At 43.6% G+C, this 20417-nt stretch overlaps 1 pseudogene; it reads right to left on the bottom strand.

Annotated features, from left to right (window-relative positions):
* The window catches only part of LOC123450181, a 38073-nt pseudogene extending 20145 nt beyond the window's left edge, over positions 1 to 17928 (bottom strand).
* Between the last annotated feature and the right edge of the window lie 2489 nt (positions 17929 to 20417).

A 20417-nucleotide genomic window follows, 5' to 3' on the forward strand; every position in this document is an offset into this window, starting at 1 on the left:
GGAAACTCTTTCCACCTTGTGTTTTTTCCTTCTCAAACCTTATGGGCCTTAGTGGGAACTTATTCCAGCCCACTAGGGGCTGGTTTATCTCTTCCCATAGCCCATGAGACCCCTTGGGGCGTGACACCCCTCCCGATGGTCCCCGGCACCCCTCCCGGCACTCCCGGTACACTACCGATGAGCCCGAAACTTTTCCGGTAATGCACGAAAACCTTCCGGTAACCAAATGAGGTCATCCTATATATCAATCTTCGTTTCCGGACCATTCCGGAAACCCTCGTGACATCCGTGATCTCATCCGGGACTCCGAACAACATTCGGTAACCAACCATATAACTCAAATACGCATAAAACAACGTCGAACCTTAAGTGTGCAGACCCTGCGGGTTCGAGAACTATGTAGACATGACCCGAGAGACTCCTCGGTCAATATCCAATAGCGGGACCTGGATACCCATATTGGATCCTACATATTCTATGAAGATCTTATCGTTTGAACCTCAGTGCCAAGGATTCATATAATCCCGTATGCCATTCCCTTTGTCCTTCGGTATGTTACTTGCCCGAGATTCGATCGTTAGTATCCGCATACCTATTTCAATCTCGTTTACCGGCAAGTCTCTTTACTCGTTCCGTAATACAAGATCCCGCAACTTACATTAAGTTACATTGCTTGCAAGGCTTGTGTGTGATGTTGTATTACCGAGTGGGCCCCGAGATACCTCTCCGTCACACAGAGTGACAAATCCCAGTCTCGATCTATACTAACTCAACGAACACCTTCGGAGATACCTGTAGAGCATCTTTATAGTCACCCAGTTACGTTGCGACGTTTGATACACACAAAGCATTCATCCGGTGTCCGTGAGTTATATGATCTCATGGTCATAGGAACAAATACTTGACACGCAGAAAACAGTAGCAACAAAATGACACGATCAGCATGCTACGTCTATTAGTTTGGGTCTAGTCCATCACATGATTCTCCTAATGATGTGATCCCGTTATCAAGTGACAACACTTGCCTATGGCCAGGAAACCTTGACCATCTTTGATCAACGAGCTAGTCAACTAGAGGCTTACTAGGGACAGTGTTTTGTCTATGTATCCACACAAGTATTGTGTTTCCAATCAATACAATTATAGCATGGATAATAAACGATTATCATGAACTAAGAAATATAATAATAACTAATTTATTATTGCCTCTAGGGCATATTTCCAACACTGATCACGTCTTGCTCGTGAGAGAGGTTTTAGTCAACGGTTCTGAAACTTTCAGATCTGTGTGTTCTTTACAAATCTTTATGTCATCTTATAGATGCTGCTACTATGTGCTATTCGGAAATACTCCAAATATCTACTCTACTATACGAATCTGTTTCACTACTCATACTTATTCGGATTAGTGTCAAAGCTTGCATCGACGTAACCCTTTACGACGAACTCTTTAACCACCTCCATAATCGAGAAAAATTCCTTAGTCTATTTAGTTACTAAGGATAACTTTGACCGCTGATCAGTGATTCAATCCTGGATCACTTTGTGTACCTCTTAACAGACTTGCTGCAAGGCACACATCAGGTGCGGTACTCAGCATGGCATACTTTAGAGTCTACGGCTAAGGCATAGAAGACGACCTTCGTCTATTCTCTTTATTTTGTCGTCACCGGGTTTTGAGTCTTACTCAAATTCACACCTTACAACGCAACCAAGAACTCCTTATTTGCTGATCTATTTTGAACTCCTTCAAAAACTTGTCAAGGCATGCATCTTGTTGAAACTTCCATTAAGCGCTTTTGATCTATATCCATAGATCTTTGATGCTCAACGTTCAAGTAGCGCAATCCAGGTATTCCTTTGAAAACTCCTTTCAAACAACCTTGTATGCTTTACAGAAATTCTACATTACTTCTGATCCACAATATGTCAACCACATATACTTATCAGAAATTCTATAGTGCTCCCACTCACTTCTTTGGAAATACAAGTTTCTCATAAACCTTGTACAAACCCAAAATCTTTGATCATCTCATCAAAGTGTATATTCCAACTCTGAGATGCTTGCACCAGTCCATTGAAGGATCGTTGGAGCTTGCATACTTGCTAGTATCCTTAGGATCGACAAAACCTCCTGGTTGTATCACATACAATGTTTGCTCAAGGAAACCGTCGAGGAAACAATGTTTTGACATCTTATGTGCAATATTTCATAAATAGTGCAGCAACTACTAACATAATTCTAAAAGACTTTTAGCATCACTACGAGTGAGAAAGTCTCATCATAGTCAACTGTTTGATCTTGTCGGAAACATCTTTGCGACAAGTCGAGCTTTTCTTAATAGTGACTTATCACCATCATCGTGTGTCTTCCTTTTAAAGATTCATCTTTACTCAATAGTATTATGACCATCAAGTAGTTCTTCCAAAGTCTACACTTTGTTTTCATACATGGATCCTCTCTCGGATTTCATGGCTTCCAGCCATTTGTCGGAATCCGGGCCCACCATTGCTTTCTCCATAACTCGTAGGTTCACTGTTGCTCAACAACATGACCTCCAAGACAGGGTTACCATACCACTCTGCAGTAGTACGCGACCTTGTCAACCTACGAGGCTTGTAGTAACTTGATCCGATGCTCGATGATCACCATCATCAGCTTTCACTTCAATTGGTGTAGGCGCCACAGGAACAACTTCCTGCGCCCTGCTACACACTGGTTGAAGTGATGGTTCAATAACCTCATCAAGTTCTACCACCCTCCCACTCAATTATTTCGAGAGAAACCTTTCCTCGAGAAAGGATCCGTTTCTAGAAACAAACACTTTGCTTTCGGATCTGAGATAGGAGATGTACCCAATTGTTTTGGATATCCTATGAAGATGCATTTATCCGCTTCGGGTTCGATCTTATCAGACTGAAACTTTTTCACATAAGTGTCGAAGCCCCAAACTTTCAAGAAACGACAGTTTAGATTTCTCTAAACATCAGTCTATACTGTGTCATCTCAAAGGAAATATGCGGTGCCCTATTTAAAGTGAATGCGGTTGTCTCTAATGCATAACCCATAAACGATAGTGGCAATTTGATAAGAGACATCATAGCATGCACCATACCAAATAGTGCGTCGCTATGACGTTCAGACACATCATCACACTATGATGTTCCAGGTGGCATGAACTGCGAAACAATTTCCACATTGTCTTAACTGCGTACCAAAGCTCGTAACTTAGATATTCATTTCTATGATCATATCGTAGACCGTTTATCCTCTTGTTACGACGAACTTCACTCTGAAACAGAATTGAACTTTTCAATATTTCAGACTTGTGATTCATTAAGTAAATACTCTTGTATCTACTCAAATCGTCATTGAAGTAAGAACATAATGATATCCACTTCATGCCTCACCACCCATTGGACTGCATACATCAAAATGTATCACTTCCAACAAGTTACTATCTTGTTTCATCTCAATGAAAACAAGGCCTTGCTCATGTGGTATGATTTGCATGTCACTAGTGATTCAAAATCAAGTGAGTATAAAGATCCATCAGCATGGAGCCTCTTCATGCAATTTATACCAACATGACTCAAGCGGCAGTGCCACAAGTAAGTGGTACTATCATCATTACCTCGCATCTTTTGGCACCAATATCATGAACATGTGTAACACTACGATCGAGATTCAATAAACCATTGAAGGTGATTATTCAAGCAAATAGAGTAACCATTATTCTCTTTAAATGAATAATTGTATTGCAATAAACACGATCCAATCATGTTCATGCTTAAAGCAAGCACCAAATAACAATTATTTATGTTTAACACCAATCCCGATGGTAGAGGGAGCGTGCGACATTTGATCATATCAACCTTGGAAACACTTCCAACACGTATCGTCACCTCGCCTTTAGCTAGTCTCCGTTTATGCCGTAGCTTTCATTTCATGTTACCAATCACTTAGCAAGCGAACGGTATCCAATACCCTCGTGCTACTAGGAGTACTAGTAAAGTACACATCAACATCATGTATATCAAATATACTTCTTTCGACTTTTGCCAGCCTTCTTATCTACCAGGTATCTAGAGTTGCTCCGCCTCAGTGACTGTTCCCCTCATTACAGAAGCACTTAGTCTCGGGTTTGGGCTTAATCTTGGGTCTCTTCATTAGTGCAGCAACTGTTTTGCCGTTTCACGAAGTATCCCTTCTAGCCCTTGCCTTTCTTGAAACTTAGTGGTTTTACTAACCATCAACTATTGATGCTCCTTCTTGATTTCTACTTTCGCAGTGTCAAACATCGCGAATCGCTCAAGGATCATTGTATCTATCCTTGATATGTTATAGTTCATCACGAAGCTCTCACAGCTTAGTGGCAGTGACTTTGGAGAATCATCACTATCTCATCTGGAAGATTAACTCCCACTTGATTCAAGTGATTCTCGTACTCAGACAATCTGAGCACACGCTCAACGATTGAGCTTTTCTCCTTTACTTCGTGGACAATGAATCTTGTCGGAGGTCTCGTACCTCTTAACAAGGGCACAAGCATGAAATCACAATTTCATCTCTTTAGAACATCACTTATGTTCCGTGACGTTTCAAAACGTCTTCGGCGCCTTGCTTCTAAGCCATTAAGTATTTTGCACTGAACTATCGTGTAGTCATCAGAAACGTGTATGTCGGATGTTGACAGCATCCACAAACGACGCTCGAGGTGCAGCACACCGAGTGGTGCATTAAGGACATAAGCCTTATGCGCAGCAACGAGGACAATCCTCTGCAAAGTTTGCTACTATCAACTTTCAACTAAGTTTTCTCTAGGAACATATAAAAACAGTAGAGCGATAGCACAAGCTACATCGTAATTCGCAAAGACCATTAGACTATGTTCATGACAATTAGTACAATTAATCATATTACTTAAGAACTCCCACTCAAAAGTACATCTCTCTAGTCATTTGAGTGGTACATGATCCAAATCCACTATCTCAAGTCCGATCATCACGTGAGTCGAGAATAGTTTCAGTGGTAAGCATCTCTATGCTAATCATATCAACTATACGATTCATGCTCGACCTTTCGGTCTCATGTGTTCCGAGGCCATGTCTGCACATGCTAGGCTCGTCAAGCTTAACCCGAGTGTTCCGCGTGTGCAACTGTTTTGCACCCATTGTATGTCAACGTTGAGTCTATCACACCCGATCATCACGTGGTGTCTCGAAACAAAGAACTGTCGCAATGGTGCACAGTCGGGGAGAACACAATTTCGTCTTGAAATTTTAGTGAGAGATCACCTCATAATGCTACCGTCGTTCTAAGCAAGATAAGGTGCATAAAGGATTAACATCACATGCAATTCATATGTGACATGATATGGCCATCATCATGCGCTTCTTGATCTCCATCACCAAAGCACCGGCACGATCTTCTTGTCACCGGCGTCACACCATGATCTCCATCATCATGATCTCCATCAACGTGTCGCCATCGGGGTTGTCGTGCTACTCATGCTATTACTACTAAAGTTACGTCCTAGCAATATAGTAAACGCATCTGCAAGCACAAACGTTAGTTTAAAGACAACCCTATGGCTCCTGCCGGTTGCCGTACCATCGACGTGCAAGTCGATATTAACTATTACAACATGATCATCTCATACATCCAATATATCACATCACATCGTTGGCCATATCACATCACAAGCATACCCTGCAAAAACAAGTTAGACGTCCTCTAATTGTTGTTGCATGTTTTACGTGGTGACCATGGGTATCTAGTAGGATCGCATCTTACTTACGCAAACACCACAACGGAGATATATGAATTGCTATTTAACCTCATCCAAGGACCTCCTCGGTCAAATCCGATTCAACTAAAGTTGGAGAAACCCACACTCGCCGGTCATCTTTGAGCAACGGAGTTACTCGTAGCGATGAAACCAGTCTCTCGTAAGCGTACGAGTAATGTCGGTCCGAGCCGCTTCGATCCAACAATACCGCGGAATCAAGAAAAGACTAAGGAGGGCAGCAAAACGCACATCACCGCCCACAAAAACTTTTGTGTTCTACTCGAGAAGACATCTACGCATGAACCTAGCTCATGATGCCACTGTTGGGGAACGTCGCATGGGAAACAAAAAATTTCCTACGCGCACGAAGACCTATCATGGTGATGTCCATCTACGAGAGGGGATTTCCAATCTACGTACCCTTGTAGATCGCACAGCAGAAGCGTTAGTGAACGCGGTTGATGTAGTGGAACGTCCTCACGTCCCTCGATCCGCCCCGCGAACTGTCCCACGAACCATCCCGCGATCCGTCCCACGATCCGCTCCGATCTAGTGCCGAACGGACGGCACCTCCGCGTTCAGCACACGTACAGCTCGACGATGATCTCGGCCTTCTTGATCCAGCAAGAGAGACGGAGAGGTAGATGAGTTCTCCGGCAGCGTGACGGCGCTCCGGAGGTTGGTGGTGATCTAATCTCAGCAGGGCTCCGCCCGAGCTCCGCAGAAACGCGATCTAGAGGTAAAACCGTGGAGGTATGTGGTCGGGCTGCCGTGGCAAAAGTTGTCTCAAATCAGCCCTAAAAACCCACTATATATAGGAGGGAGGGAGGGGAGGAGGCAGCCTCAAAACCTAAAGGTTTGGCCAAAATTGGAGGTGGAGGAGTCCTACTCCAATCCTACTTGGAGTAGGATTCCACCTTCCCACTTGGAAACTCTTTCCACCTTGTGTTTTTTCCTTCTCAAACCTTATGGGCCTTAGTGGGAACTTATTCCAGCCCACTAGGGGCTGGTTTATCTCTTCCCATAGCTCATGAGACCCCTTGGGGCGTGACACCCCTCCTGATGGTCCCCGGCACCCCTCCCGGCACTCCCAGTACACTACCGATGAGCCCGAAACTTTTCCGGTAATGCACGAAAACCTTCCGGTAACCAAATGAGGTCATCCTATATATCAATCTTCGTTTCCGGACCATTCCGGAAACCCTCGTGACGTCCGTGATCTCATCCGGGACTCCGAACAGCATTCGGTAACCAACCATATAACTCAAATACGCATAAAACAACGTCGAACCTTAAGTGTGCAGACCCTGCGGGTTCGAAAACTATGTAGACAACACTTGCCTATGGTCAGGAAACCTTGACCATCTTTGATCAACGAGCTAGTCAACTAGAGGCTTACTAGGGACAGTGTTTTGTCTATGTATCCACACATGCACTGTGTTTCCAATCAATACAATTATAGCATGGATAATAAACGATTATCATGAACAAAGAAATATAATAATAACTAATTTATTATTGCCTCTAGGGCATATTTCCAACAGCCATGGGTTCAGAAACCCATGCCCTTTCCTCCCAAACCATCCAAGAAAAAGGATGATGAGGATTTTGAGCGCTTCGTTGAGATGATCAGACCTGTCTTTCTGCAAATGTGTTTGACGGATATGCTCAAAATGTCTCTGTATGCTAAGTACATGAAAGATATTGTGACTAATAAGAGGAGGATACTGCTACTGCAACAAAAGACGTTCCAACGGCGCCAGAAACACGTGCTGACGGGAGACTGCTCTTGTCTTGATACTCCTCAGCAACGGCACCAGGAATCCTTTTGCTACGGCTACGCCTTTAGGGACTTCCTTGGCAAATATGCAAAGGATTCCCCCGTGGCCTTGGAGCCTTGCGTTGGTGTTCCCTCGAAGCGGAAAGGGTGATGTAGCACAGCGACGGTAAGTATTTCCCTCAGTTTTGAGAACCAAGGTATCGATCTAGTTAAGGAGTATCACAAGTACCTGCACAAACACAAAAAGCTTGCTCCCAACGCTATGAAGGGGTTGTCAATCCCTTATAGATTGTTTGCCAAGTGAGAACTGAAAGCAACAAAGTAACAAAGCAAAGTAAAAGCGAAAGTGGAAACGATAGGTGTGGATAGACCCGGGGGCCGTAGTGTTCACTAGTGGCTTCTCTCATGAAAACAAGTAGACGGTGGGTGAACAAATTGCTGTCGAGAAATTGATAGAACCACGCAAAGTCATGACGTCATCTATGGCAATGATTATATCTATAGGCATCACGTTCAAAACAAGTAGACCGATACTTTCTGCATCTACTACTATTACTCCACACGTCGACCGCTATCCAGCATGCATCTAGTGTATTAAGTCCAAAAGAACAGAGTAACGCCTTAAGCAAGATGACATGATGTAGATGGACAATCTCATATCTACGACAAAGCCCATCTTGTTACCCTTGATGGCAACAACACGATGTGTGCCTTGCTGCCCTTTCTGTCACTGGGAAAGGTCACCACACGGTATGAACCGAAAACCAAGCACTTCTCCCATTGCAAGAATCATAGATCTAGTTGGCCAAACAAAACCCAAGACTCGGAGAGACTTACAAGGATATCAAAGCATGCATATAAGTAATCAGCAAAGACTCAAATATATATCATAGATAATCTGATCACAATCCACAATTCATCGGATCTCGACAAACACACCGCCAAAGAGGATTACATCGGATAGATCTCCATGAAGATCATGGAGAACTTTGTATTGAAGATCCAAGAGAGAGAAGAAGCCATCTAGCTACTAACTACGGACCCGTAGGTCTGAAGTGAACTACTCAGTCATTGGAGGGGCGGTGATGTTGATGTAGAAGCCCTCCAACTCCAAAGTCCCCTCCGGCACGGCACCGGGAAGGGTCTCCAGATGAGATCTCGCAGAAACGGAAGCTTGCGGCGGCGGAAAAGTGGTTTCGTTGATTCCCCCATTTTTCCGTATTTTAGGGAATATATAGGCAAAGGAGCTAGGTTAGGGGGGCGCCAGGGAGGCCACAAGCCTGCCAGCCACCGCCCCCCTGGTGGCGGCTAGGGGGCTTGTGGGCACCCTGTATATCTCCTGCCTTGGCCCTCAAGCCCCCTGATCTTCTTCCATTCGGGAAAAAAATATTTTGGGGATTTTATTTCGTTTGGACTCCGTTCCAAAATCAGATCTGAAAAGAGCCAAAAACACACACAAAACAGGAACTGGCACTTGGCACTGAATTAATAAGTTAGTCCCAAAAAAGATATAAAAGGTACATAAAATATCCAAAGATGACAAGATAACAGCATGAAACCATCAAAAATTATAGATACGTTTGAGACGTATCAGATACCTGATCTTGAGATCTCCGCCATGCTTGTGAATTACACTTTCAAGGGTGGGACTCCGAAGACACTAGGTGATCCCAGTGTGCCCACTATACCTTGCTCCATTAAAGGCAACTACGTTAGAACTGCGTTGTGCGGCCTTGGAGCCGGTGTTAGTGTTATGCCTCTCTCTCTTTATCGTAGACTTGAACTGGATAAGTTGACACCCACTAAAATCGCTCTGCAAATGACCCACAAATCAATTGCTTTCCCTATCGGCATTTGCGAGGATGTGCCTGTTGTGGTTGCTAACACCACTATCTTAACAGACTTTGTTATCTTGGATATTCCCGAGGACGATGACATGGGTGTCATCCTCGGAAGACCCTTTTTAAACACTGCAGGGGCTGTTATAGATTGCAACAAAGGCAATGTCACTTTCCATGTCAACGGTAATGAGCATACGGTGCACTTTCCAAAGAAACAATATCGAGTACATTGCATCAATGCTATCGAAAAAACTTCATCAATTCTTATTGAGAGCTTTGAATGCCCTATTCTGCGTGTCAAGATGAAGTATGATTTTCTTGTTGGGGAGATACACATCCCCATTGAGGTAACCTAGTGACTATTCAAAAATTCTCCGTCTTCTTTTGCGATTCGAGAAAGTTTTGTCGAGGGGATTTCTTTCGATGACCATGAGATGGATGAATTGAGGAGTCACAAGCCTCTGTTCTAAGCTTTCACTTTAGGTTGCTTAGAAGAAAAATGATAGGTTTAGTTTAGTTTTCCCTGTTTTCTGTTTTAGTGTCCGGTGGAAAAGTACCCCGAAAATAAAAGTTCTCCGAACGCTGTGAAAATCTAGTATGATTTTTTTATGGAATATTTGAATAATACTGGGACAAAGAGTCTATCTGGGGGCCACACTAGTAGGCCACAAGCCCTAGGGGCGCGGGCACCCCCCTGGCCGCGCCACCCAGGCTTGTGGGGCCCACAGGCACCCCCTCCACTCATTCTTGCTCCCATCTGCTTCTCCTACCTCCAGAAAAAATCGTTTCGCAGCTCAAACCCGTATTCTTGCTCCTCTTGCTGGAATTTTCGATCTCTTTGCTCAAATCACCGTTCTCCGAACTGTTTTGGGGAAATTACTCCTTGGTAAGTGACTCCTCCATTGGTCCAATTAGTTTTTCCTCTAGTGCCTTATACTCCGCATATTTTTGTTGCCTTGGTGACCATGTTCTTGAGCTTTGCATGCTGATATTAGCTGGTCCCAAGTAGCTTTGATGCGTAATATGGCCTCTAGGCACTTGTGGGAGTAGTTGCTACAAGTTTCGTTGAGCCTTATTCACTTTTCCTTAGAATCACTAAAAATTTTAGAAATTTTCAGAGATAGAAAATGGAAAAGATGAGGAGGCTCTTGATAGGCTCGTCAAGCCATGACCCCAAGGATGATGGGAGTGAGAAGAAGCCCAAGTATCCGGTCCCTCGAGTCGCAAAAGTTCGAGCGTGCGAGTGGCCAAGCGACGTGTTCTTACGCGCCGCTGGAATTTATGAGGACTTTTATCACTTGGTGGAGAACGTAGGCCTTACCGCCTTCGTTGAAGATAAGTGTCCGCAATACCTCCTCCTCACTAATATCTTCGTACAAAGCTTTAACTTCTATTCGAGGAAGAATCCTCCTATGGTTTGAGTTTAAACTTTATGATATCCCCCAGCGCATGTCACTCCAGGATTTTTGCAATGTTTGTTAATTACCTTACGTTGGGGATATTCATGAACCTCGTCCACGGGACTTGGAAGCTTTTATCGGTACAATTGTTGTAGGAGAGGAGAGAAGAGTGTCTTGCGCCAGAGCTGCTAGCATTCATTTTCCCGTGCTTCGGTACTTCTCGCTTTTTGTGGGAAAATGTTTGATTGGCCGTGGGAAAGCTGGGTCACTTAGTTCCCCGGATCTTGCGGTCTTGCGCGAAGCCCTTTATAACGATAAAACTTATAGCTTGGGCGCTATAGTAGCTCAAAGGTTGAACCTGAACCGTTCTAAAGGTGTTGTCTATGGAGGTAGCTATGCTACCCGTCTTGCCAAACACTTTGAGATACCCATTAGACTGGAGGAAGAAGAAGAGATTCTTCTTCCTCAGAGATATCTAGATTACGATAGCATGGTTCGCCATGACTTCCTTGATAGAGATATAGGTGGAAGGATGATTTATAACCTGGTATTTAGTTAGGGTACTCGTGAGACTATTACTTTGCCTGCTCCTTCTTTGTTCAATCTTCATGCAGGAAGGTACACTATTATGTCCTCGGACATCTACTCATATTGGGGCTTGGCCCAACCACAGGTGCCCGTGCCCGAGCCACCGGTCGAGTACCAGACGCCAGTTTATCAGTGGGAGCCAGAGGAGCTCACACGGCAGTGGCATCCTCAGTCCACTTCGGAGTACCCCAGAGCTAGTTATTTCCCTCCTTGGAAGTAGACCAAGTTAGGACAAAATCCTAAGCTTGGGGGAGTACGTGTTCTCACCGACTTTACATTCTTGCTTATGCTTTCACTTTGTTAGCCGGTGTTCACACTTTGCCACTGTATCATCGATGCTAGTTTATTTTCTTTTTCTCGTTTTCTTTTCGTGTGTCTGTCTAGTTTGAGAAAACCCAAAAATATTTTCTTGTTCTTCTTTTGCTTGTTGGGACCTTTCCCGTGTAGATAGTTTTCTTTTTCTTTGGGTCAAGGTAGAAGATATTTGTTACAATGTTTAGTGGCTCTTGCATGCATACTTGTTTAGCTTTCAAAGAGCCATATTACTTTGTCTTCTCCTTTGTGTTTGCCTGTAGATTCCAGCGTAGTCCAATGCACGAGCACGCTTATTATTGTTCACATCGTTCGGTCGTGCAAGTGAAAGGCACTAATGACGATATATGATGAAGTGACTGAGCCTGGAAAAGCTGGTATGAACTCGATCTATTTTGTTTTTGTAAATATGACTAGCTCATCATGCCTGATTCAGCTTTGTTGTGAGAGAAACATGTTTGCAATGACAACTTAGAGATCATAGTTGCTTATGCCATGCTTACTTAGCTAGGAGCTTATAATGGTTTGTCATGGATGCCCACATGAATGTTGAGATGACTGTGTTGTAGTATGATAGGATGGTATCCTCCTTTGAATATTTCAAGTGGCTTGACTTGGCGCATGTTCACGCATGTAGTTGAAACAAAATCAACATAGCCTCTATGATGTTCATGTTCATGGTGATTTATGTCCTACTCATGCTTGCACTCAATGTTAGTTAATCTCAATGCATTTTGATGACTGTTGTCGCTCTCTAGTTGGTCGCTTCCCAGTCTTTTGCTAGCCTTCACTTGTACTAAGCGGGAATAATGCTTGTGCATCCACCTCCCATAAACCCAAAGTTGTGCCATATGAGTCCACCATACCTACCTATGTGCGGTATCTACCTGTCGTTCCAAGTAAATTTGCATGTGACACTCTCTAAACCTTCAAGAAATAATCTGTTTTGCATGCCCGAACCGCTCATGTGGTGACAGGGGGCTATCAGTATCTTCCATGCTAGGCGTGTTATCCTCGATATGTGTTTATTCCCTATCATTCACGAGAAAGGGGCCGGTAATAGGAATTCCCAGTTCCATGCTCAAATCGAAAAGATATTTGCAAACAAAACTCCCCTAGGATTGATGTTGGTATGGACGGTACCCGAGGATTCGGCTAGCCGTGGAGTGTGATTGATTGGTGGTGGGGGAGTCAAAAGTTTACTTTTTTGTTTGGGAACTGCCTATAGCATGTGTAGCGTGGAAGATGTTGAGAACTCTTAGTCATTGTGTTGACAATGAAAGCATGCCACCCAAAATTATTATCTCTGTTTTAAAAAGCTTGAGCTCTGGCACCTCTGCAAATCAATGCTTCCCTCTACGAAGGGCCTCTCTATTTATGTTCCTGTTGAGTCATCCTCCTCTTACAAAAGCACCAATTAGAGAGCACCTCTCTCATTTTTATGCTTTGCTTTTAACTGTGTTGAGTATGACTATGACTGGATCTTCATTGCCTTGAATTACAATGTTTAGTCAGCCCTTGGTCTTTTAAGGTACTCTGCATTTATGTTTTGTGGTCTCAGAAAGAGCTAGCGAGATACCATCTATTCGTACTGCTTCGTGTTGTTTTGATTGAAGTGTTGACACTTGAGGCTTATTATTATTTGCTCGCTAGTTGATTATACCATTGATATGAGTTTAGCGTGAGACCTAGATGTCACTTGCTTATGTGGTTTGCTTGTGATGTTGCTGAAATTCTGGTTGTGAGTTAGACATAGTTGCAACAACAAGATCAAACAGAGTTCGTCAAAGTTTTTCTTTTGTCTCTCTCAGTTTGTCAACTGAGTTGCTTGAGGAAAAGCAAGGCTTTAAGCTTGGGGTCGTTGATACGTCTCTGTCGTATCTAATTTTCCGAACTCTTTTGCTCTTGTTTTGGACTCTAATTTGCATGATTTCAATGGAACTAACCCGGACTGACGTTGCTTTTAGCAGAATTGCCATGGTGTTGTTTTTGTGCAGAAATGAAAGTCCTCGGAACGTCCTGAAAATTTACGGAGATTTTTTCTGAAATAAAAGAAAAATACATGCGCAAAGATCCACCGGAGGGGGCGTGCCAGTGGGCCACAAGTCCACAGGTTGCGGCCACCCCCTATGGTCGCGCCATGCGGGCTTGTGGGGCCCACGTGGCACCACTGCCCCCAATCTCAGCTCTATATCTTCCGTTTCACCTGAAAAAAATCAGAGAGAAGGTTTCATCGCGTTTTGCGATACGGAGGCGCCGCCACATCCTGTTCCTCATCTGGAGGGCAGATCTGGAGTCCGTTTCGGGCTCCGGAGAGGGGAAATCGTCGCCATCGTCATCATCAACCTTTCTCCATCGACAATTTCATGATGCTCTTCATCGTTCGTGAGTAATCTCGTCGTAGGCTTGCTGGATGGTGATGAGTTGGATGAGATCTATCATGTAATCGAGTTAGTTCTTGACAGGGATTGATCCCTAGTATCCACTATGTTCTAATTGATGTTGCTACTACTTGGCTACGCTTAATGCTTGTCACTAGGGCCCGAGTGCCATGATTTCAGATCTGAACCTATTAGGTTGTCGCCAATATATGTGTGTTTTAGATCCTATCTTCCAAATTGTAGTCACCTACTATGTGTTATGACCCAGCAACCCCGGAGTGACAATAGCCGGAACCACTCCCGGAGATGACCATAGTATGAGGAGTTCATGTATTCACCGCGTGTTAATGCGTTGGTCCGGTTCTTTATTAAAAGGAGAACCTTAATATCCCGTAGTTTCCATTAGGACCCCGCTGCCACGGGAGGGACGGACAATACTCCCTCCTTTCCGGTTTATAGGGCTCATCTCAAAATTTTCAGATTTCCATTATATTAGGCTCATTTTGAGTCTAATAGAGTTAAAGTGCTTTGAGTCACATGCCATATTTAATTCATAGAGTTTAGAGAAAGGAGATGAGTGTCTATGCATGCATCGTTTTCTACATCCATCGTGCAAGTCCAATAAGAAGGAGGATGCTACATTTATTGCCTTGAAAATTGAATATGTGAGAAATATTTCATTGGCTAGTTAAAACTAGTGTCATCCATTCACAATTCACCTTGCTTGATGAGATTTCAGATTTGAGCCCTATAAACCGGAAAGGAGGGAGTAGATGTCATGCAAGTTCTTTTCCCTAAACACGTATGACTACATACGGAATACATGTCTACATTAGATCGACGAACGGGAGCTAGCCACATATCTCTCCGTGTTATAGATGTTACATGATGAATCACATCCGTCACACTCATCCATCACCGATCCATTGCCTACGAGTCTTTTACTACTGGTTCTCGCTACGTTACTTTGCCTAGGCTTGTCCCTTGCTACAAAAGGGATTGGGCCACTTTGCTGCTACTGTCACTACTGCTGTTACTTGTCACTTTGCTGCTGTTGCTACTACTGTTCCTTACTATTCTTTTGTTACTTGTTGCAAGACTTTGTTGGCGTTGTTGCCGGGGAGGCTAGGTAAGCAGCACTAACATCCCGTCAACCAAGGCTTTTTTCTGGCACCGTTGCTATCATACTACCTTGCTACTGATACTTTGCTTGCAGACACTAATCTTTCAGGTGTGGTTGAATCTGACACATTCAGCTGCTAATACTTGAGAATATTCTTTCGCTTCTCGTCTTGGCGAATCAACAAATTTGGGTTGAATACTCTACCCTCGAAAACTGTTGCGATCCCATACGCTTGTGGGACATCAGAGATCAAGACAATGCACAACACATCTGAACTGGAGATAATAGAAGTGCATAGTCCTATTATGTTGTGATTCATGCAGATTTAGTCAATTCAGATCACTTGAGCACAAGTACTGTTGCACTCACATTATAATTGCCCAAGTTCAGTTCAGTTCAGTCTCAATTGCAATATTCTTGCACATGTATTGATATCTTTTCATGCACAAGTAGTCTCAGTTGCGCTGAGCCATGTTATAAACTGTGCAAAAGTAGCCTCAAACTGTTTATTTTCATTCAGCAATAAGTCAGTCACCATACTGAAATAAATATATGCAATGATCAGAGCCCTCTCCAGCCAAAAAATCCTCAACTCCGTCGCCGCCTGACAACAGCCAGCTTCTCGAGAACAATTTTGGAGCGCTCGATCCATTCGGTAGTGCAGCTTCTACTCTGGTATCAGGAATTAGGATTGTTGTACTTTTCAACCAGCACTATAAGTAATGGCCAACAAAGTAAACCAGATGTACAATAAACAATCATGTTATTGCATGACTGCAATGATGAATTCTACTCCCGGCTTTCCTAAATATAAGTCCTTTCATAGATTTCACTAGGGGACTATATACGGATGTATATAGACATACTTTAAAGTATAGATTCACTCATTTTGCTTCGTATGGAGTCCCCTAGTGAAATCTCTAAAATGACTTATATTTAGAATGGAGGGAATAGCACGTGATATTCATAATCTTTAATAAAACAAAAACTCAATTACTATGTTTGCAAACTGCGAAGACCTATCAGAATAGATACCATCTTGTACCTAGATAGTGGTAGCACTACACATAATATTATACAAAGATCATAGTTGTTATGTTATTATTTTCAGCCTTTGTTCGAGAACATCAATGCACCGGCACTGCCTGTTATATCTAAGCAACGGCCCACAACATCCATATAAAACAGCATAATCTACACCCCAAATGGAGCAACCTTACAGTTTTCCACTTCTAAAGTTTATAATCCACATTGATCATAGTTGATAATAATAATACTAGGAGCACTGTGCACTACAGCAGATCAATCATCGAGAAAGATCATAGCAAAGTTTCAGGGCAATGATCACTTCACCATGCTAAGCATATACTCCCTCCATCCGGAATAACTTGTCGCACAAATGCATAAAAAGGATGTATCTAGAACTAAACTACATCTAGATACATCCATTTTTATGAGAACTATTTGGGGACGGAGGGAGTATTAAATTACAAAAAGTCCAATTTGCTATTTCACCTTGTGAAATTCAGCAGCTAGGTTCCCCTTGAGTGATAGTGCCTCTGGTGAAATGGTCCTGCTCATCTGTACCTGCAGACCTTCAGCTCCATGGTTCCCCACCAACTGCAGGCATTGTGTAGTAGTCTGATGCCATAATCTTGTCTAACTTGGACCTCACCGCAGCATCTACAGCGAAAAGCCACAGATTTCAATCAGCAATCACCTCAAATAAACCAAATTACAAACCCATATCAACCCTCACATGTAACAGAGGAACCATGGTGGATCGGCACATCAGCTCGGGTTAGCCATAGGTGGGCATGATGGGCACAGTCCTGGAGTCGTGGTGGGAGACACCAACTGCGGAAGCAGGGGGAGCCGCTGCAAGGGCCGCCACAGCAGACACTGCGTCAAGGTCGTTCTCCGTGAGCAAGTCCACGGTATCACCCCATACATAGCCGTGGGTTATGCAGCTGCTCCGCTCGTGCTTGTGTGCAACCATGGTGGCAATGAACTCGTTCGGTGACTTGACATAAAAAAGGGAGCTGAAGTACATGAGCACGAGGAGGTCCTGGATGGACAAATTGGAGACAAAGGATGAGGAACTGGAAGCAGGTCCAGGGACGGTGGAGGGCTCCTTGGTGAGAGCAGTGGAGAGCGGCATGCGGAGGCGCTCAAGCTCGTCAATGAGTGCGGCGATGACGGGCTTGGAGCGCATCACCTCCTTCTGCTCCTGGTTAAGCATCTTGTCGGCGGCAACCGACTCCTCCATCTGTACGATGTGATTCTGCTTCTTCCGCAGCATGCGGAGACGCTTTGACACCACTGAGAGCACTGGCCCTTCCTTGGTTTCAGATATTGTCCCTTTGGTTTCAAATTCTTTAACCAACTCTGCAAACAAAAATTACAAAGCAATAATGTAAAGCAACAGTAATTATTGTTTTCATCAACAAAAAAGCAATTAATTCATGTGTTATCAGACTACCATATTAACTAATTTTTCTGCTTATTACAATTTTTTCTTAACTCCATAAATTTTAGGGACGGGTACCTGAAGTTGTGCCAAAGGAGCTAAATAGAACACATGAATCATATGTCGATTCGAACCACATCATCTTTTGAGCAGAACACTAGGCACCGGATTCAAGCTTCAAACTTTTGATGTTCACAGCAAGTACATATGTTGTCCCACCACACATGCTCTCCTTCGCCATAATGTAAATAATATTGTCATCATGCGAACTTAATGTAGGACCAGCACTGATCAATTTTTTCCAAGTCAGATTTTTTTCCTGATCAAACATGCTAGGCAAAATATTCGACAAACTTGAGTCGGTGCAAGACATTTCAGATGTGTCAAACATCAAACCATCACACCAAACATTTGAATAGAGTGATCTGGTCCACGCTTTAGCCCTCCAACCATGATCATTTCCTTGCTTCATGTTGCAGAAAACATCTTGCACATGAAAATCTAACTCAACAAACTTGATCAAATCATTGAATATTGTCACATGACGGTGTGATCTTGGAGTGAGATCCTCAAACATCAAATGGAACTCAGAGGGATCACACGGTTCCGGTAATGGCAACGGAACAAAAGGGATGATAGGATTTTTATCCAAAACATTGCATAAGAGAATTCCCCACCAAAGATCAAACCAAGCTATGATGCATTTTTCTGCATACGCCACGCTCATGGCATTATGAAGCAATAGCTTATACTTGGCATTCCTTGTTTCATTATCCTCGGATATATAAGCCACCTGAGACTACCAAGCATTCGCATCGGAGCGATAGATGTGGAGTGTATAATGTTTGCGAGTCTCGACACTGAAATATTCAACATGGGGAAAATGACAACAAAGTCTTGATTGTTATCACTAGCAGGTAAGATGGCAACCATATTTGGCGAAAAAGAAGATGGGTATGGCCTTGCAACAAGATGTAGAGTGGCAGAATCCAGCCTTGCTTTGTAAACGAAATAGTCGACGAACCGCCAAAGATTGTGGACACTGTCTGAGAAAGTGATAGACAGCAGTGCAAACCCTCCAGCTACACCAAGTACAAGAGGCAGTCTTGACAAGCGATCCCCGGTCTGATCAACGCAGCTGACGAGGCACAGTGAGATGGCTGGCGGGTCAACTGCTTTAAAAGAAACTTCCAAGATATGCCCTTTGCTATTCTTGGCTTTCGCCGTAGTGGAATTTCTCAACTGGCCGAACAAACACTTCCTATCCAACAGGATTTGGGGGTGGCGGACACATGGAGAAGGATAGTCTGGCATTGCCATGACAGAAGAGTGGAAGGGTGCCGATGAAGACATGGATCGTGGAAGGCGGCGGATCGGATGGCCTAGCCTTGGGAATTGAAAAGAAGCTCGGGGGGTCGATGCCAGGGAATCATGGCAGATGAGCTCGGACTATGGCTGCCTGGAGTCAGGGCAGACAGCCGGCGACGGAGCGTCGGGGCAAAGGCCGAAGGTGGCAAGCGTCGGGATGGTGGTGGCGGTGGCAGGAGGTTGCAGTGCGAGGCGGCGACGGTGGAGGCGAACCCTAGCGAGGCGGCGACGGTGGAGCTGAGCCTTAGCGAGGCAGCGGCACGACAGATTGAGCGAGGGGAAGGACCGAAGGAGTGAGACAGATCCATTTTTAGGGTATAAGAAACAAAAAATAAAAAGGAGCGAGACAGATCGGTCGCAAATTGCGACGGATTGTCGAACGCTCGGGCCGGCCGGCCCATGTGGTGTACTAGTGGTTGGGGCCCGCCAAGCATGTTTGTGTCGCACTTGCCTTGCTTAAGCGTCTAATTGCATTTTCTGTGCATTTATTTTTATGAGTCCACACATATTTTTTCTCCAGTAAAAATAAAACAACGGTTGTTAGCGTTAAGTTTTTCTTAACAAGTACAAAGAACCACCATCAGTTAGCAAAGCACCATAATGTTTTAGCATAAGAGATCTCATACACCAGAACCAATCAACACCATCAATGTAGCAACTCAGAGGTTTGTTTCGTCTATGGATTAAACATGAATTTTAATCTCTAGAAGGCACCGATATGATTCTGAAAGATCAATATTTAAAATTCTAAAAAACAAATTAACGGTTAAGAAACTTCTAGCATCCAGATAGCATAAGCTCTACAGTGAAAGTACCCATCATAGGAGGTGAACACCATTGTGTAACTACTAATAATAGTTTTAAATGCAAATAACTTGAAGTAGCATGAACATTTCATCCACCATCTTCTAACGTAGCCATGGTTATATTGATGGCAGGTGAACCTGGATGTGAAAGCCCACAAGAAAAATAACAGAGCAAACAAACATGCATGTGACATCCCCTAAGATTAGCAACATTTTAAGTATTATAATAATAAGGAAATTGCAACATGTAAAATACTAATCACCCTTAAGCAATTTGACAAACACGTCATTTCCATGGATAGATCACCTTTAAAAATACTATGTATCATTTCCAAGTTTATAATCAGCAACAAGAAATGTCTCATCACCACTATGCTTCTGCAAGAACCTGCGGAGACCCTTGTTCGGTCATTTTGGCATAGATCACCTTTAAAATAACGTAGCTAATCAACCACCTATCGATTTCTCACTGACTTTCGCATAGATCAAATAAATTTGGGCAAACCTGCATATAGGAGAAAATAGGCGCATCAAACATACCCAATCTCACGGAGAC

This window comes from Hordeum vulgare, chromosome 4H (genome assembly GCF_904849725.1).
Source record: "Hordeum vulgare subsp. vulgare chromosome 4H, MorexV3_pseudomolecules_assembly, whole genome shotgun sequence".
Taxonomy (NCBI): domain Eukaryota; kingdom Viridiplantae; phylum Streptophyta; class Magnoliopsida; order Poales; family Poaceae; genus Hordeum; species Hordeum vulgare.